The sequence below is a fragment of the Dasypus novemcinctus genome, chromosome 5, assembly GCF_030445035.2.
Source record: "Dasypus novemcinctus isolate mDasNov1 chromosome 5, mDasNov1.1.hap2, whole genome shotgun sequence".
Classification (NCBI taxonomy): Eukaryota; Metazoa; Chordata; class Mammalia; order Cingulata; family Dasypodidae; genus Dasypus; species Dasypus novemcinctus.
The window spans coordinates 18679418-18694446 of NC_080677.1; the positions used below are offsets into that span (position 1 = coordinate 18679418).

A 15029-nucleotide genomic window follows, 5' to 3' on the forward strand; every position below is an offset into this window, starting at 1 on the left:
TTATCATCCAAGATGACACTGTCAAACCCTGATATTTAGCTTCAATAAGTAAATAATGCAATGAAACTGGATCCAAACTTTAAGGAGATGATGTGGGTTGGGCATTATATCTATGGCATCTAATACAGGACTTTAGCTATAAAGGCCTTTAAGAATAAGATCATCCAAAAAAAAAAAAAAAAGAGAGAGGAGAGAAAAATGAAAAAATAAAAAATAAGATCATAATACTTTTTAGAAGCTTGCTTTTTTCCCCCTTGACTCTGAGGAAATAAGTCTGTACCTGCAGGTATAATTAAAGATGCAAATTATCTTCTAAAATTTATTCACGTATCTTTTAAAATCACAGAGATTTAATTTCATTTTTTCTACACTGTAACCAAATCCTTATTAATGTAATAAGGTAGTAAGAAAGATACCTTAGAGCAAAAGGAAAAAAGAATAACTGTTAGTAGTGGGGGCTAAAGAATAAGCTATTTTTTACTTAGAGCCCTATGCTTCATTTTTTTAAATCAAGAGATGAACACAACTCTATTGATAAAGCTTCAGTAAAGAGCAATTGAGGGAAAAAAAATAAACATTTTATTCCCATATCCTTCAGATTAAGATCTTTTAAAAGTGCACTTAAAAAAAAAAAAGTACACAGGCCTGGCAAGAGTAAAGAGAAGAATTCTATAAGGACTGAATAGCAACTAGACCCTGACAAGAGTTCTGCCACCTTTAAGACTTCATGCGAAACCCAAAGAGAAAATTATTATGGTTTCAAATGGTAAAAACACAGATCCTGCACACCTCTGCCTCCTTTGCCATTCTTCCCACCCACATATTGCTCCATCTCTAATAGTGAAGGCAAGAGCTAATAAATACCATGATTTCAGGAAAAGTCACTGTTAGGAGACTTACGGTTCTTCTCTCAAATAAAACCTTATTCAGGGAGTGGCAGCTAGCAGCTGGAACTCTGTAGTATCTGTAAGATTTTCTATAAACCTACAACTGCTTAGATAAGAAAGAAAATAATGGGTGGGCTATTCAGGTATTTTAGAGGCAAAAAGTTGTATTTTCAGACCTAGCAACAAACACCAAAGCTGAGTCTCTAATACTCTACTCTACTAGGACACCTATCAACAATGGACTTATTAATGCAGTGTCACCCAAACTTTCCCCCCCCCCCCCCATCATGGCCCACACAGAAGGTGTTAACTCTGTAGGTACAATGGAAATAAAGAAAATAGCTGCCACTGGAGGCCATCTGGCAAGGGTCACTAGCAGCCCCAGGCCCGACTTTCAGTATGGTGAGATCAGAACCTTAACTTTCCTAAAACCTCTTCTCAGTCTTTTAGGATTGTAATACCCATGCTCCCACGGATGGTTACTTTCAAATCCAGGATCTACTACCAACTAGTTTCACTCCCTCGGGTAAATAACTTCACTTAGCTTTAGTGAAATATGGAAAAACTACCTACCTAGAAGAGGTACTGTGGAGATTAAAAATAATAAAAGCAAACCTCTTAGCATAGTACTTGGCAGGCAATCAATAAGAATCATTATCACTATGAAGAGTTGTTGAATTAAAGAAGGGAAATCGAACCTGTGTACAGTGGTAATGTTACTGAGATAAGCAATTGTAGACTATCCTCTCCTTAGGGTCTAAGAATTATAATGTTTTATAAAACTCTGAAAACCATATACTGCCAACTTCTTCAAAATCATAATTGTTTTCCTCATCAACACTCATAGCCTCTTACTCTAGTATTTTTAAAGCGATTATCCTTGCCACTCATCTACTCAGGAATACTGGGAATATTACACTGATACACATATATACAAGAAGTGATACTGATATACACTGTAGAAACTGAGCTTGGAAAACCCATGAAGGACCACCGCAAGATATCTGGAGAGGGAAGAAGACATCAGCATGTTTTTCTTATTTGGATTTCCCTTAAGTGAAAATAATCCAACAGTCTATGGGTAAAAATTGTCCCTCACAAACAGTAGACAAAATTCTTTCCTATAATTAGCCTGTGAGAAAGTGCTGTAATGAAGAACTGCTTCAAAACAAATGAGACAGATAACTGCACACTCTACAGATATACTAGAGAACAGCATCTGGATCTCTGAAAAGAGATGTGTAAGTGGCTATTGATAAACCATGCCAAGGTCAGATTAGGATGTCAGAGGATTTCACATATCCAGGGAAAGAAGAGGCCACCACAATCAATTCTGAGATGCACCATGTTTTTCAAGCAGTGTTAACTCCCAATTTCCTATTGATTAAGATAGGGTATTGTTATCAACTCCAAACACAAACTTTACTGCCTATCACCAGAAATTCTCTTTCTGATAACTTGTGACACACAAGCTGTAGTAGTAAGCATTTGACACTGCAATATAAGTTATTACAATACTCAATTACAATCCCCCAAATACAATTTTAACCTTTCAGGGGAGGATAGAGTTTGGGAAGGTAAAGGATTCTTGAACTGTTCTTAGAAGAAAAAGATAAAGCATAGTCTTTATGCACAAGAAACTCAAAACAAACAAACAAGAAAAAACCCTAGTCTAACAAAATAAATGACTCCTGGAAAGAGACTGTGAAATCAACTTTAGTCCTTGGTTAAGTGAAGAAATGTGTGAGTAGCTTCTATGTTCTAGACACACCACACCAGTAGAGTCTATGTTCTGGGAAACACAAGGATGGGTGAGACATGGCTCCTGCCCTATAGAAATTCAAGGTGTAAAAATAATGTCTTAAGAGCCACAAGAGTTTTTTTATGATGTTATATTAATAGAGACAAAAATATAAGCTAATAAAATACATTTATGTTGCTAAACATAAGCCAGAAAGAATGCTTACTACTGTAAGAGAAATGTGCTATCCAATTTTTGGAATATGATTAAAGGTGTCGTGTACTTTCAGGAAAATAATTAATTTATGACACGTTTTATTAAAAGAACCTCAAATTTGTTCTTATACATTAATGGAACATGTTTCAAAGATTGTTTGCTTTTAAATGTAACGCACGAATTAAGTTTTTAAAAGTGAGGGAGAGTAGAAGGAAGCTAAAAAAAATTATAAAGCCTTGGCTAAAGCACCACATAAAAAGAAGCATTCCCTATAAAATATTTCCTCCCCACTACAAAAAATACAATTTGTAAATTAGGTGCTTTTCAGCTTGCCACGTAGGGCGTGGCACTGGAGCTCTCACACTTACCTCAATGACACTTGGATGAGCTCTCACAAGTCTGGACATTCAGGTTTCCGAGCAAAGGCCAGTTAACTCCGTAATTCTCCCCAAGCCTTGAATCAACACTGCACCTCTGTGCGCCGCCATCCCTACCCACCTATACACATGCATCCAGGCTAAAGAATACAAATCCTATCTTCCACATCTGGAAACGCTTTAAGAAGGAGTCATGGAAGAAACACCCCCTCCTCCGAAAATATCTACATTCTCTCCTATCTCGTTTTAGAGTCTCGACTACCCGAACGCAGGCTAAATCTGTGCAGGAACCCAGGGCAGGCTATTCAGTTCAGTGTGGAGCGGCTAATGACTTCAGAATGAAAAAAGGCCATTCCTTTAACTGGCACAAGATGCTCCCTGGCCGAGATGCTTAAAAAAAACAACTGCTCTAGTACAAGCAAGGAGTGGAAAGAAAGAAAAGGAGGGGAGAGAGGTGGAGGGAAGCGCGGGGACTGCGGCGGTAGCGGCGGCGGGTCCCCACAGGTCGCGGGCACCGCCCGGGCGGGGACCTCCGCGCGACGGCCAGGACAGGGACGGCCCAGAGTTGCGGGGTGACCTTCCGGCGAGGCCAACTCCGAGGGGCTGCGGGGCGCAACGGACTGCCGCCGCACACCCGCTCTTGGGGGCGGACTCGCCCGCACAGTGGCGAACGCAGCGCCCGGGATTCCAGCCCGGGCTCGTCCTGGAGCTCGTCCCCGAGGAGAACGCGGGATGTGCAATCACGGCAGCCGGGCCCCGCGCCTGGGCCTCGGACCGCCGCCGCCCGGACACACCCCCGTCGCCGGCCCAGCTGCCCCGGCCCCTCCCGGGCGGCCCGAACGGGCATCTCTCACCTGCACCGCGAGCCGGTCTGGTGCCCCGCGGGCTCCGGAAGCCGCGGCTGCTCTGCCTCCAGCCGGAGGGAGCTCGACCCTTGTCCTCACGGAGGCTCCGCGCTGGGGAGCAGCTGAAGGAGGAGTACGGCGGGCGGCGGCGGAGCCTGAGCGGCAGGAGGAGGAGGACCCCGGGCTCTCCGCTCTCAGGAGATACACCCTCCTCCTGGCCGCTCTGCAGCAGCCGCCACAGATCACTTCCGGGGCGCCGGGGGCTGGGGTGGGGCCGACCCAGAGCAACTTCCTGTCCGCGGGCTGAGAGTAGGGCGGACGAGAGCTGGAGTCGGAGAACAATGACCGGTGCCCGCCTCTTTGGTCCGGAGAGAGCCGTCTGCTCTGCCTTTCCGGCGGCCCCACCCCCGGCTCCCTGCGCCCTACAAAGTGAAGTCACCTTTCGGGGGTTCGGGCGTGGCCGCAGGTTTAGCGAAGGTTCCCGGATCTCCGCGTCTGCGTTGCGACGTCCTTGTCTCTCTCCTGAGGACCAGGAGGGGCTTCTTGGGGGAAGGTGGGGGTTCGTGGAGGGCGCCATCTTGATTCTAGAGGGGCAGCCCCTTCTCTCCGGGCGTATTAGGGCGGACGGCACCCCTGTCCTGGGACCGGCGTTTTACAGCATGGAATCGGCGACGTGTCTCGACGTGGGCCGAGTGCTGGGTGGAGGGTCTCGGTTGGCTGACCTGGGCCTCGTGTCTAACTGCTGACCCCTGGACAGCTCGGTTCCTCGGGTGGTCAGCGAGCTCTTCCTGAGGGGCTCGGCTGCCCCGACACACTGAAGGTCTGATGCGGCCCATGGCACTGTTATTTGAAAAGTGAAGTTAGAGGTATTAACACTAAATTGGTTGCTTTATTTAAATTCCTCCACATGCTCGAAATCGATCGCAGGTCGACTGAGAAACACATCTGTTAGCAGCTACGGATTCTTACCTCTTAACATTTATTTTCTTATCTTACCCCATCCCCCAATTGAATACCCACTTTGTGGTGGACATTGCCCCGTCCTTGCTTCCAAAGAATGCCCAGTATTGTGAGTACACAGATGTGAAAGCAAATAATTGACTGGAAGTACAGTATAAAGGAATGGGTGACTTTAGTAACTCTGAGCTGGAGTTTTCAAGAGAAATAGGAATTTTTCTGGCATAAAAATAGTGGCTAGGGGAGCAAATACATGTCTGAACAAAAAACATGCAGCATCTGCATAGGTCCAGCGACAAGAAATAATGTGTGGAAAGGTCCAAGTAGCGTTTACTTGCACAAGTAAATACTACTTGCCTGAGTTGCTGAAAAAGATGAGGCTGGAGAAACAGACAGTAATCAAATCATGAATCATCTTTGATCTCACGGGGAGGCAGTGAGGAATCCCTGGATGTTTCAAGTAAGGGAATGGCCGTGAACAGATTAACAATTTAAGCTGTTCTTTTTATTAGTGAAGGACAGTTAGTTGAAGGAACAGAGCAAGCAGAGAGTTTATAGGTAAGGAGCCATTGCAGAAATGTGAGTGGCAAAGGAGTCTTAAAATTTCAGGAGGCTAAATCAACTGATTTTGATAATGGATTGATGGGGAGGGAGGGATACTGTATGAGATATAATGGAAATGGCAATAATATGCCTTGTTTTGGGTAACGGTATATTTTACCAAATGAGATGAGTTGGGATGGAATGGGAAAGAGGTACAGAAAATAAGTTTGATTTTAGATTTGGTGAGTTTGAAGTGCCTTTGGGTATCTAATGACAATTGCTATATGGTCTAGAATTCTCGGGGGTCTTTAGGCTGAAGTTAGTAAATAAAAATGCTGAAACTACCACATCAAGGTAGACCATGTATTCTCACTTCATTGAGCACAATTTCAAAGCCACTTATTTTCTCCCTACCTTTACTTGGGAAATTTGCTGAAATATTACGTTTAAAAAAACACAAAACAACCCCATGTTGTGATATGTTCCCATCTAAAGACCAATAGTCAAATGCTTAATGGTCTTCTAAGGATCATAAAAGTCAGCCCTATCAAAAACTGGAATATAACATTGGTAACTAGCATAACATAAACTCATCAGAGGAAGTAGCATTATCTTTGTTGATATTCTGTAATAAAAACGTATTTATTTAATCATTGACAGTAAAAAACTTAGACTGGCTACAGGCCAAGGATTGAGGGTGGCAGTTTACACAAGTATCTGCTGAATGAGGAACCACAAGGAGGATGACTTTACAATGAGCAATGAGAGACACAATGAAAGACAACTTCAAAAGTCAGCCTATCCCAGCTGCTCTGGTTATTCACAGTCTTGCTAACCTAGCATAAAGCAGTCAGAAAAAGAATGGTTCAATTTGAGCAGTCTTCACAAAGCCACAAATAGCAAAAACAACAACAAACAAAACCTATAAATAATAGCTAGAGCAACAAATCAAAAACTTAATTATTAGGCTTTGCTCTGTATTCCTGTTTAGCAGCATTTTTTTAACACAAAGCTGAAGAACTCTTTAACTTACCTTTAGTTCTTAGAGAATTCAAATGCATTACTCTCAATTTTTCTAGAATATACAAACATTTAAATGTATTAAACAACCAAATAATGGATGATATATTGAACTGGAAAAGAGAAGAATGAACTTTCAGCCCCCTTTTTTGTAACCTGTTCAGTGTATGTCTCTAGCAAAGCCACTTCTCTATGCCCTAGTTTCTCTGTAAATATAATAATAACTTTCCACCAGTCTGCCTCTCAAAGATGTAAGAAATAACAAATTAAGGCTTTAAAAACTCTTTGAGGTACCTGGATGAAAGGGCATAATTGTGCATATTATTAATAATTATCACATACGTATTAATAATTAGCACTAATATCCAGTATAACACATGAGCATCCCTAAATTTGCTGTGTGAACAACTCAAAGAACATTAAGCATTCTCTTAAAATATGCTTACATTTCTTTTTGACTTGTGAACTAAATTTTATTTATGTCACATGTGTATTCACAAGTTAGTATATTACTAAAACAGTAAAGGAGATATGTTTTAGTAATTCTTACGTTTACTACTACCTATAGTAGTTGGTGGAAAAGAGCTCATAATACAAGTCTTGAGTCCCACCCTGATCAAGATGGTAACAGAACTCCAAATCAGAGCGCCAAATCAAGAAAAAGTCCACTTAAAAATGGTAGGATCTTGGGAAGCGGACTTGGCCCAATGGATACCACATGAGAGGTCCGTGGTTCAAACCCTGGGCCTCCTTGACCCGTATGCAGCTGGCCCATGCGCAGTGCTGATGCGCACAAGGAGTCCTGTGCCACGCAGGGGTGTCCCCCGCCTAGGGGAGCCCCACGCTCAAGGAGTGCGCTCCGTAAGGAGAGCTGCCCAGTGCGAAAGAAAGTGCAGCCTGCCCAGGAATGACATCACACACACGGAGAGCTGACACAACAAGATGATGCAACAAAAAGACACAGATTCCCGGTGCCACTGATAAGGATAGAAGTGGTCACAGAAGAACACACAGCAAATGGACACAGAGAGCAGACAACTGGGCGGGGGCGGGGGGGGAGGGGAGAGAAATAAATAAATAATAAATCTTTTAAAAAAAAGTGGTAGGATCTCATGGTACCCTGGCTGGCCCCTTCCCCATCCCTCACAGCCCCATATTCCAGAAGGAACAGAGTAACCCTCATGCACATGCTAGAAATATGTATATCTAACCCAGTCTGTTTGGTTATTTGCTCTATGTGTAGAGGTAGCTCATAGAGTTCTCTTGCAAATTGCTGTGGGAGAGCAGTCCAGAGGCTGCCTGGTCAAAGGATTACTGGCCAGGGACTATGAGGAAACTATTTCTAGGAAAGAGGAGACCATGTAAATGGTGAATTCCCAGGACTATATGCATTGAACAAATCAAGGCAGCCCTCAGATTTGGTCTGGAGCTATTCCCTAAATTATATGAATAAATCATGAAGGAGAACATTCACCCAGGTCAATCTGCAAAGATTTTTTTTTTTACTTTGTTGTGGTTAGGTCCTGGCATTCAAGGAAAGCTCTGCCATAATATTTGCTAGATGAAAATTTAAAGAGCAGGGATCTTAAGAGTATAAGTTCTAACAATAACACATTAAAATATCAAAATGTCCAGATTTCACTTAGTCATTTTTGGTTATGACTGATTGCCTGCAGAATCTCCAAATCAGCCAAACCTAAAATTTTAAAAATTAACCTTGTGTGTAGCTGTATCTTTATCAGCTTGAGGACAGGCACTTTGTTTCATTCATGTTTGTATTTTTCATGGTATCAATCATAAGTATTCAGGAAATATTTGAGGATGGGTTAAAATATGTATTTTGATGATTAAAGAAAAAACCTATGTAATCACTGCAGAATGGTATTTTGGTCTATTGAATTATCTGTTTACTACAAGCAGCAAGGAGAAAATACTAATGTGGATTAAGCCCCATTGTGATTCAGCTGGTCACACCTTAACTGAAAAAACATCTTCCTATTTACTGGGAGTGGATGTGGTTCAAGCAAATGGGTGCTCGCCTCCCATATGGGAGGTCCCGCGTTCAGTTCTGGGTGCCTCCTAAAGAAGATTAGGAGATGGATGAGGAAGCCATCAGGGGTTGGGGGGTGACAATAAATAAAAAAGACGTTCCTGTTTACATGAAAGTCACATGCACAAGAATATGGATTATGAACATCCTTTTGCTGAGGTTCATAATTCAGTCTACCACAGTCTGCCCCTTGGATCTCAAAAAGACATGTTCTTCTCACATGCAAAATGCATTCACCCATCCCAATATCCCAAAAGCCTTAAGTATTTTAAGTAACAGCTGAGTCCAAAGTCCTATCAAAATTAGTTATGGGTATAGTTCAACCCGGGGTAAAGTTCCTGTCAGTCTGTGGTCCCATGAAACCTAGAAAACAAGTTATCTAAAATACAATGGTAGGTCAGGCGAAGGATAGACCTTCCTATTCCAGAAGGGAGAATTTGGAAGATAAACAGAAGTCATGGGTCTCAAAGAATTTCAAAATCCAGCAGGGCAAACTCTACTAAACACCAAGGTTTGAGAGTTCATCTGTCTTGTCCTCTGGGCTTGCTGAAGCCCTTCCCTTTCCAAGTATCTGGGAAGCAGCCTGTGCTCCTCCCATGCACTGGGGCCAAGCCCTGTCTTCTTCAAGCCCAGCAGTGGTGGTCATACTCTTCCCCAAAACCAGAGTGTAGGTCCATCCCACCTTTCCATTTGGGTGGTGGCCGATTGCTCCCCAAACATCTGGGTGGAAGGACTGCCCCCTCCAAGCCCCTTGCCAGAAACCTGCCCTGCCCAAAGGGTTGGGTTGAAGCCCCTTTCTTTTGGTTCAAGGAGTTTTCAGGTTAGACCTCTGCTTCCCTGGTTCTTCCCTTGAAGTTGTTTTTTCTTCAATTTGTCTTGTCTCTGTACCCTTTGGTCTAGACCCCCAGTGCTTCTGTTACACAAAAGAATCAAATATCTTGTCAGTTTTGTTTGTAGTTTAAAGGGGCATCTAAACCATCAGACAAATTTTCCACAGATTCTTCCTGGGTAACTGCTTTTCCTGTCCTGACTTCCACTGAAATGGCTGACTGGATTCATGTTTAACCATACCCTCTTTGACAAAGGGTTATTCAGTTAAACCCTTACATAGAATCCTGTACTCTGGAGAGTCATTTCCTGAAAGCCCAAGGAGGTCCCTGATAGCTTCTGGCCCTGGTCTCAGCACACACTATCTGGATAGGCTGAGAATTTTAAAAAGCACCAATATTTAGTTCCTTGTGCTTAAGAGTTTAATTCTCAGTTTATCCCTTTTCTCTTGCATTTTACCATAAGCTGCAAGGAAAAACCAGACTGCTTCTTCCATTGTTACCTTGGGAATCTCCATAGCTAACAAACTCATCAGTTGCAAGTTCTGCCTTCCATCCAACATCAGAACACAAAATGTTCAAGATCTCTGCCAGTTTATACCAAGGATCACCTTTCTTCCAGTTTCCAATTACACATTCATCATTATCTTTCCAAGGCCTCACTGGAAGCATGTCTAATATCTATATTTCTCTCAGCAGTCTCTTCAAAGCAATCTACCTTTTCATATCCAGTGCAACAAAATCCTTATAGCCTTTACCCATTACCCAATTCCAAAGCCAGTTCCACAGTTTTAGTTATTTGCCATAGCAGCAACCTGCTTCTGTTACCAAAATGTTTGCCAGGCTGCTTTGTCAAAGGCCACGCAATGGGTTTTAACCCATTGGCTCACTGTCTCAGAGGTTAGAAGTGGAAAATCAAGGTGTTGGCAAGGCAATGCTTTCTCCCCAAAATCTATAGCATTCTGTTGCTGGCTTGCCACAGTCCGTGGGGCTCCTTAGCTTGCATCTCTGCCTTCCACCACATGAAAGTTTGTCTCCTTATGTCTGCTCTTCCAGTTTCTGCTAACTTCTGACTTGTGGTTTTCTCTGACTTCTGGTTTCCAGTTTCTTCTCTTTAGCGGCCTTCAGTAATATGGATTAAGATCCACCCAATTCAATTGGCCACATCTTAACTAAAAATAACATCATCAAAAAGTCCTACTTACACATGAGTTCACACATACAGGAATGTGGATTAAGATTAATAACATGCTTTTTCAGGGGGTAAATAATTCAATCTACATACCCAGCATCAATTTCTAATGACTCTTATATGCTTATGTTATGTATGTGTACATATATAGAGAGAGACTAGCTTCATGTCTTCAATCAGAATACTAATTTAGTGTTTAATACATCTTATTAAAATGAACTATTCTATCATAAATGAATTGCTTTGTCCTGGAAAAGAGTAGAGTTGTGGGTAGACCAGAATAGAATGACTGTATCTAGTCAGGTGGGATATTAGGTAGAGTGGATAAGAGCAGACAGAACATATCAGAGAAGCTAGAAGGAAGAATGAGATGCTATCAGTATTGGAGTAGCTAACCCTCTGAGTCCAAATTTAGTCAAGGAAGTGGAATTAAATGAGCATTTATGGAATATTTGCCATATTTCAGACATTGTATCAGGTATCTTACAAAAGAAGGACTGGCTTACTAGTTCCCATGAATCTGGGCAATTTGAATCTTAGGAGTCAAAGAACCTAGAATTAATAAGTAGGACAATTGAATAAATTCTATTAATTCCTGCTTTTTATTTTTAAACTATATAGTTTATTATAATAATTAAATGAAAAGTTAAATAAGAAAGTACATATTAGTTATTACTTATAATCAAACCTATAGCTTTTGAACCATACCCTTCATTTTCATTCTTTTTACAATGGAAGGTCATCATACTATCTGTGTTCTGTATTTCAACTTCTCTTGTCTACTTGAGTACCTGTTCCATCAATTATTGCCTTTACAAAAAAAGATTTAATTTTACTTATGTATTTATTTCTATCCCCTGTTGTTTGCGCTAGCTCTCTGCTCATTGAATGCTCATCTCTTCAGGAGGCACTGGGAACCAAACCTGGGACCTCCCGTGTGGTAGTTGGGCACCCAACTGCTTGAGCCACATCCACTTCCCTGCCTTTCTTTTGGGTCTTTGACCTCGCCTCTTTACAGGTTCTGTATCATTTGCATCCTTATTTATTTCAAGTGCCTCCCTCATATATATCCTCCCTCTAGCTTCTGTCCAATTTCCCTTCCTTTCATGTAAGAAAAAATTTGAGAGACTTGTTCATGCTTGCTGTCTCCACTTTTCCACCTCCAAGTTACTCCCCAACCCTTTATAATCAGGCTTTCCTTCCAGCACTGCTGTAAAACTATTCTTGCTAAAAGTCACCAATATCATCCCCATTCCATGATACCTCTGTTCTTAAGCTTTCATTTGCATCTTAAGCTGTTCCTTATTCCTTCCTTTTTGAAAAAAATCTCTTCTCTTGGCTTCTCATGGCTTCCATGTGGTTTCTGGTCACTTACCACTGCCCTTTGGACCTACTGTCTTTGCATAAACATTGCTGTTCCACAGAATTCTAAGACTTTCATAACTTTAACGTAGTCTACACCTTCTTTTTCAATAATCTCATTTGTACCTGTGGTTTTATTTTACTTTGTTTATGTTGATGACATCTAGCCATGAATTCACTCTTAAGCTTGAAACCTAATATATTCAATACTCTACTTGATATCTCTTGAGTGTTTTATAGGCACCCAGGTAAATGGGTTATGTCCAAATGAGTTGATACTGTCAGTCACCCAGTTGCACAAAGCCAGAAATTGAGATGCTTGCTTTGAAATGTCACTCTACTTCTTCAACATTCACTCAAATACCGGGCTCTGATAAACCTTCCTCCTCAGTATATCCCAAAATCATCCATTTCTCTCCATTTCCACTGTCACCTCCCTAGTCCAAGCCATTCTCATCTCCTTGCTATAATATTACAACAGTATAGACTCGATGGGTTCAGTCTTTTCCTCCTCTAAATTCAACTTGCACTCAGCCAACTTCATGATCATGGAAGGCAAATATGTTAAACAAACAAACAAGCAAAAAACCCTCTGCCTAAACTCCTTTAGGACTTCCATTAATCTCAGAATAGTCTGAACTTCATTATGTGTCTATATTATAAAGTCTTACACTATCTAATGTCTGCTTTCCTCTGCAGGCTCATCTCTGGTCACTTTTCACTTCTTTTCACTGCACACACACACACACACATACACACTAAGATCCAGCTCCAAGGATATAGGTAGTTGTCTGCTTTTATATATCAAGTAGTCCTAAAAACATGTATATGAGTTAAATGAGCTAAAGTTAAGCAGGATTTACATATTATACCAGGGTTTTAAAGATTATAATACCTTATAATATCATAAAATTCTTAATTATTATGTAAAGACTTTAGTTGTAACTCTATCATATATATCCATATATATTTAAAATATAGGTTAAACATTAAATATCATAAGTAATTTCTTATTTCAAATTGTAATTATCTTGGAGTGACATTTTGATGACAACATTTATTTTTATGTTGGACAGAAGTTGATGATATAGATTTTGCAAAGTATTGATGCCAGTTTTGCTAATGTCATAAATTTGAGAAAAATTACTGAGAAAAAATTTGAGTTCTGGCTTTCTCTTGATAAAGGATTCTGTAATAAGTTGTACCCCTATTCTAATTTCTACCATGTACTTTCTATACTGGAATCATTAGAATATTTTTGGAGATAATGATTATCAATCTCTAATTTTAACAAGAGTTCCATTTCCTTTGTCATTATACTTTATGTTTTAGATGCAAATGTCAAGGATAAATTTCCAGCATTTCCTATATGTGCCTTAATATAGTTCTTTTCCTTCACATTTGAACCCCAGATCATCTTCAAGCACCTACTTTAGGCTAAAGATTCACAACTTTAGACAAATCTAATGATATCTTTGGCCTTTGTCTCAATAATATTATTGTTAACAGCAGCATTTTCATTTCCATCCATTTTTATAAAATACTACGCTCGAATTCAGTAAAATATTCAAGTTGAGCAAACTGCTGTACAAAGATGGCATTACCCTGAAATTAAGCTGATGGCTGGCAAGTAATACCATTATGATAATAGCTTCACAATTTTCTTTATCAGCAATATGATACAATCTTGATTCAGCCTAGAGAAAGGTAGAGAGTGGAGTGAGAAGGAAATTAATGTGTAAAATCCAATATTACCTCTCTCAGATTCCTTATCTCTGCTGTTTCTTCTGCCATTCTTCACATCACAATTTAGATGTCATTTCATCCAGGAAACCTTTCCACACCTTCCCTTACTACTGTATGTGACTTAGGCACCTGCTCCACTTGTGCCCTATATTTTTCTTGGCAACTATCGCACTATATTGGAATTGTTTTATTTGTCTTTCTTACTGACTCTGGAGATGAGGAACTTCATCTGTTTTGTGTATTGTTACACAGAGGTAAATACCCTCTGTGTTAATCAAGATATGTTAGGTAAATACTGCAGTAACAGAAAACTTCAAAAATCTCAGTTGCCTAACATCACAAAAGTTAATTGCTTGTTCATATTATGGGGTCCAGTGCCGCTTGGCAGGAACTCTCTGCTCCTTCTTGTCACTCAGGAACCCAGATGTTGGAGGCACCAAGTGATGTGTGTTTCCACCAGCAGGGCAGGGGAAGAGAACCTGGCAAATCTTGCACTGGCTCTTAGCATGACATACTTCTGCTCATAAGTCATTGACAAAGCAAATCACAGTCATGTCTCTCCAAAGCAGGCAACCCTACCATGTGCCCAGAAGAAGAGAAAAACAGGAACATTTATATATGGCTCTAATGATACCATACCCTCTGTCATAGTCAGGACCATTCTGGTTGCACGTGATCTAAATCCAGCTCATTCCAGTTTAGGAAAAAAGAAAGTGATGTGAGAGTAGCTCACAGAATTGAGAAAAAAAATTAAAACACTGGAAATGAAGAAGAGCATCTGAGCCTTGTTGGTAATCAGAACCAAGACTCTTTTTCCATGTCTGGTCTCTGTAGCTTTCTGTAGGTTTGTTCCTATCTCTTTCATTATAGAATGGCTAACTCCATGTGGCCACTGATACCTTCTAATGCTCATACCTCTGGCTCTCACTACACTAGAGAAGGTGGAATGTTTATTTTTCTAGTTTCCTTAGTAAATCCTGGGGATGGGCTCTGAATGGTCTGGTGGGAATTGTGTCCATTCCTAGGCCAGCTATCTGTGAGCCAGGAAACAGAGTCATAGAGCCCAAATGTGGTGTCTGTCCCTTACTCCTCAAGAATTGGGGACCATTTCATGATATAATAGAATCACTGGAAACTAGGCAGCTACCACAACAGGGTACCACAATAGGAAGAGAGAAGATACACAAAAACGGTAAAGAAAAAGGGGGGAAAAAAAAGAGGTGGGGAGGATAATGGGAAGTACATATGGTAAAGAATACTAGGGGA

General features: G+C 40.9%; 1 protein-coding gene and 1 pseudogene across 2 annotated transcripts in view; both read right to left on the reverse strand.

The window, feature by feature from the left end:
* RALA (RAS like proto-oncogene A) overlaps positions 1-4467 on the reverse strand; it is an 85136-nt gene extending 80669 nt beyond the window's left edge. The window contains exon 1 of one of the 2 annotated variants that reach the window (XM_004462569.4): positions 4076-4467. The gene's annotated coding sequence lies outside the window, so the exon portion shown is untranslated. The remainder of the gene's footprint in view (positions 1-4075) is intronic. The other variant, XM_004462570.3, reaches the window with a different exon arrangement.
* A 183-nt stretch (positions 4468-4650) lies between these two features.
* Positions 4651-15029, reverse strand: part of LOC101447568 (dihydrolipoyllysine-residue acetyltransferase component of pyruvate dehydrogenase complex, mitochondrial-like) — a 48901-nt pseudogene continuing 38522 nt past the window's right edge.